General features: G+C 53.7%; 1 non-coding gene across 1 annotated transcript in view; it reads right to left on the bottom strand.

Annotated features, from left to right (window-relative positions):
* The window catches only part of LOC124592652, a 1,910-nt gene extending 1,768 nt beyond the window's left edge, over positions 1 to 142 (bottom strand). Inside the window, exon 1 of the ribosomal RNA XR_006977598.1 lies at positions 1 to 142. This exon is cut by the window's left edge and continues 1,768 nt beyond it. This is a non-coding gene — a ribosomal RNA (small subunit ribosomal RNA).
* Between the last annotated feature and the right edge of the window lie 4,858 nt (positions 143 to 5,000).

Here is a 5,000-nt window from a genome sequence, read left to right on the forward strand (position 1 = left end):
CCAAGTAACGTGGGTACGATCTAAGGAACCATAACTGATTTAATGAGCCATTCGCGGTTTCACCTTAATGCGGCTTGTACTGAGACATGCATGGCTTAATCTTTGAGACAAGCATATGACTACTGGCAGGATCAACCAGGGAGCTGCGTCAACTAGAGCTGAGCAGCCGGCCGCCCGGGAGTGTGTCCCGGGGGCCCGCGCGAACACGCAAGCGTCCGCTCAATTATTCTGCAAACAGGAGGAGGCTGAGCTCCCCTGCACAATACACCTCGAAACCCTCTCAGGTCCCGGCGGCGCGCAGCGCCGTCCTAAGTACTTGGTCGGGTTCGAGAGAGGCGCAATCGCCCGGAGTTTGGCGAGTAGACGCTTTAGGTGCGACCACCCGTGCTCCCAACTGAGCTTGCCGCTGCCGACAGAGGCCCGGGAGCGTGCTGTCGTGGCATTGCCGGCGGGAGACAACACGCGCCACCTACGGTGGCCGGCAGCTCCAACGCCAGCGCCACAGAAGGACAAAAGCCCCACTTGGGTGCCGAAGCGAACTCTCCCAGCACAGCGCACGCGCCAACACGTCCGCACAGCTGCGATACAATCCACCTGCGAGAACCGCAGAGGCGACCGAGCAGCAGACGGCGTCGCGGCGCCGAGCGCCGGGCGGCGGCGCATCCTCAGCGCACACAGTCCTCAATCGGACCAGCACACTGCAGATGTCCACCGCGCTTCGCACCGGGCCCGCGAGGACCTACTTTGGCCGCACGGCGCCGCGTGCAGGGTGCGCCGGCGCGCAGCTGCGCCGCCTGCCGCCTCCGTCGGCCGGCGCGCCTGCCACTGGCCGCCCCCACCAGCCGGCTGTAGCGCGTGCGCCCACGCACCGCGCGGCCAGCACGCCGGAAGGCCCCCCCTCACCGGCCGGGGACGGTCCCACCCAGCCACCGCCGCGTATCGCTTCACACCCACATGCCATTCACGTTCGTGGGCATGGTGGGTATCGCTGAAACAACCGGTTGGTAGCTCAACCGATCGTCGCCATCACTGATTCACCTCTAGCGAGAACAACCGCACCACAACGGTTTACCAGTTCTTCATTTGCGTAACGTCACCAGCAAACGTAGACGTCCATCGCCATTTGCAAATTCAACGATTGTTGCATGCCTGTGTCAGGTGTCACGACACACTATGTCTGCCCACATACACGCAACAACATGTGCACGCTTCGCGAACACGTGGAAGGTGGCCCCCGTACGTATGCGATGTCCATTGCGCGAACGACTGTCAACCGGCCTCTGTCGCATGTCGCAGATGTGGAACGCAGTGCACCATGCTATCACGGTGTGTGAGAAGAGACGACTACGTCTGACAACACGCGCCACTACATCAACAGACGGCTCATGCTGATCGCCATCCACGGCATACCATACTGCAATCCAGCTCTTATAGGGAGACGACACGTAGCTGAGTGCACAATATTTGGACCGTATGGTTCGCCGTTGTTGGCGCAGTCGTGGTACGGTCACACATGTACCACGATGTATCATTCAGTACATGAGGACCAATGTGCGGTACAGTGTGTGATTTGGACGTACAACATCAGCGGACAGTTGCCACAAGCCGTACCACAACGTAGGCTGTGCTTCGCCATGCGAATGCCAATGAACAACTGCGAAGGGCATTGAGCATGTACGTCCTGCCGCCATCCGCATTACAGTGTATAGCTGCAAGGTGTTTAACATGAAGCGATACTCTGGGGACCGGGCAGTGCGAGTAGCAAACTATATTGCGGGGGTTGCAGTTAGGCAACACTACACTAATTTAACGCGTCGTATGACAATTACAGAGCAGGTTAAGGCCCAACGTGTGTTGGGTTAAGGCCCAACGTGTGTTGGGTTAAGGCCCAACGTGTGTTGGGTTAAGGCCCAACGTGTGTTGGGTTAAGGCCCAACGTGTGTTGGGTTAAGGCCCAACGTGTGTTGGGTTAAGGCCCAACGTGTGTTGGGTTAAGGCCCAACGTGTGTTGGGTTAAGGCCCAACGTGTGTTGGGTTAAGGCCCAACGTGTGTTGGGTTAAGGCCCAACGTGTGTTGGGTTAAGGCCCAACGTGTGTTGGGTTAAGGCCCAACGTGTGTTGGGTTAAGGCCCAACGTGTGTTGGGTTAAGGCCCAACGTGTGTTGGGTTAAGGCCCAACGTGTGTTGGGTTAAGGCCCAACGTGTGTTGGGTTAAGGCCCAACGTGTGTTGGGTTAAGGCCCAACGTGTGTTGGGTTAAGGCCCAACGTGTGTTGGGTTAAGGCCCAACGTGTGTTGGGTTAAGGCCCAACGTGTGTTGGGTTAAGGCCCAACGTGTGTTGGGTTAAGGCCCAACGTGTGTTGGGTTAAGGCGCAACATAGGTTAGGTTAAGGCGCAACATAGGTTAGGTTAAGGCGCAACATAGGTTAGGTTAAGGCGCAACATAGGTTAGGTTAAGGCGCAACATAGGTTAGGTTAAGGCGCAACATAGGTTAGGTTAAGGCGCAACATAGGTTAGGTTACGGCGCAACATAGGTTAGGTTAAGGCGCAACATAGGTTAGGTTAAGGCGCAACATAGGTTAGGTTACGGCGCAACATAGGTTAGGTTAAGGCGCAACATAGGTTAGGTTAAGGCGCAACATAGGTTAGGTTAAGGCGCAACATAGGTTAGGTTAAGGCGCAACATAGGTTAGGTTAAGGCGCAACATAGGTTAGGTTACGGCGCAACATAGGTTAGGTTACGGCGCAACATAGGTTAGGTTAAGGCGCAACATAGGTTAGGTTACGGCGCAACATAGGTTAGGTTAAGGCGCAACATAGGTTAGGTTAAGGCGCAACATAGGTTAGGTTAAGGCGCAACATAGGTTAGGTTACGGCGCAACATAGGTTAGGTTACGGCGCAACATAGGTTAGGTTAAGGCGCAACATAGGTTAGGTTAAGGCGCAACATAGGTTAGGTTAAGGCGCAACATAGGTTAGGTTAAGGCGCAACATAGGTTAGGTTAAGGCGCAACATAGGTTAGGTTAAGGCGCAACATAGGTTAGGTTAAGGCGCAACATGGGTTAGGTTAAGGCGCAACATGGGTTAGGTTAAGGCGCAACATGGGTTAGGTTAAGGCGCAACATGGGTTAGGTTAAGGCGCAACATGGGTTAGGTTAAGGCGCAACATGGGTTAGGTTAAGGCGCAACATGGGTTAGGTTAAGGCGCAACATGGGTTAGGTTAAGGCGCAACATGGGTTAGGTTAAGGCGCAACATGGGTTAGGTTAAGGCGCAACATGGGTTAGGTTAAGGCGCAACATGGGTTAGGTTAAGGCGCAACATGGGTTAGGTTAAGGCGCAACATGGGTTAGGTTAAGGCGCAACATGGGTTAGGTTAAGGCGCAACATGGGTTAGGTTAAGGTACAATATGGGTTAGGTTAAGGTACAATATGGGTTAGGTTAAGGTACAATATGGGTTAGGTTAAGGTACAATATGGGTTAGGTTAAGGTACAATATGGGTTAGGTTAAGGTACAATATGGGTTAGGTTAAGGTACAATATGGGTTAGGTTAAGGTACAATACGGGTTAGGTTAAGGTACAATACGGGTTAGGTTAAGGTACAATACGGGTTAGGTTAAGGTACAATACGGGTTAGGTTAAGGTACAATACGGGTTAGGTTAAGGTACAATACGGGTTAGGTTAAGGTACAATACGGGTTAGGTTAAGGTACAATACGGGTTAGGTTAAGGCACTTGGGGGGGGGGGGGGGCCCGGTTTGTTGATTGTGATTATCGTAAGTAAATGACTGCGGCATCATCTGATTTGCCACGTCAGGGTGCACCTTTGGCTCATAACAGGCGGCGCTCTGATTCCATGCTTGTGGCAGACCTGTGTCTTTCATTCCTGCCATTGTTTGTGTGGTGTGACAGGAGGCAGTATTGTGATGTTGGGTGCACCCCTGTCTGGGACATGTGTGGGTGTTGGTGGCTTAGCTGAGCAATGGTGGTTGTCGGAAGGGTGGGATATTCTGTTTTCCGAGTGGACCTCCCGGTCTGGTTATGATAGTGTGGATTGTCTAATGTGGCAGAGAGGATGCACTGGGTGTTGTTCCATGCTGGTGCTTACATATTGTCTGTGTGCCTGTTACAGGCAGAGAGTAGTGCGTGATAAGAGTGTCTGGCTGACGTGTGATTGTGAGCAGAGTCTTTCAGCATGTATACGGACAGGTCTATACATTATCTGTATTCTGATGGCTCTATCTATTACTAATCAGCGCCGTGTATACGTTTAATCCGGTTCCAGTCGAAACTATTGTATCTCTGTACATTAGTGACACGGCGAGCCCGCTATGTAGTTACTCGTCTCGGCAGCTTCCACCGGTGTATGGCAAATGATTATAAGGAATCAGTCTAGTCGTCAATACCGATAGTCTGACGTCACATGTCTGGGGTGGGGGACGCTGCGCCCTTCCGGTGGGTCATGGCCTAGGAAGACTCTTCCCACGCAGGGGGGCTTGGACTGTCATTGACTCTTCCGAGTAATATACTTGCCGTACGTTTTTGCGACTGCGAGTGCAACGCTCACCGGTACCGACATGGATGGAGCGCCTCCTAGCTGCCGCTGAGCATCTGCATTCGTACAGCGAGCAACGCGATCGCGTCTGTAGCTCGTACGTGGTACGGCTCGCAGCTCATGTATATGGACAGCGGGAATGTCGCATATTGGACATAACTCTTCATGAAACGCACGTTATAGGGGTGGATTGCACATTGCGAGTGCGAGCAAAGTCCGCCGTTCATCCGCTGGAGTTGCGAGTTGGGCGGTTGGGGTGGGGCACGAACGGGTGCAGGTGGAGTGATTGCCGGTCCACGACTTCGTGCGGCAGAGGCGCTGGCGTTGGGGTGGGGTCGAAAGAAGGGCACTGTGGGCCCATCGCTGTCTTAGTCGGCTTGGCGTCTCATAGATGACGGTATCGTCGTTGCAGGAGGTCATGTTGCGGGAGACCTACAGATGG

This window comes from Schistocerca americana, unplaced genomic scaffold, assembly GCF_021461395.2.
Source record: "Schistocerca americana isolate TAMUIC-IGC-003095 unplaced genomic scaffold, iqSchAmer2.1 HiC_scaffold_953, whole genome shotgun sequence".
NCBI classification, from domain to species: domain Eukaryota; kingdom Metazoa; phylum Arthropoda; class Insecta; order Orthoptera; family Acrididae; genus Schistocerca; species Schistocerca americana.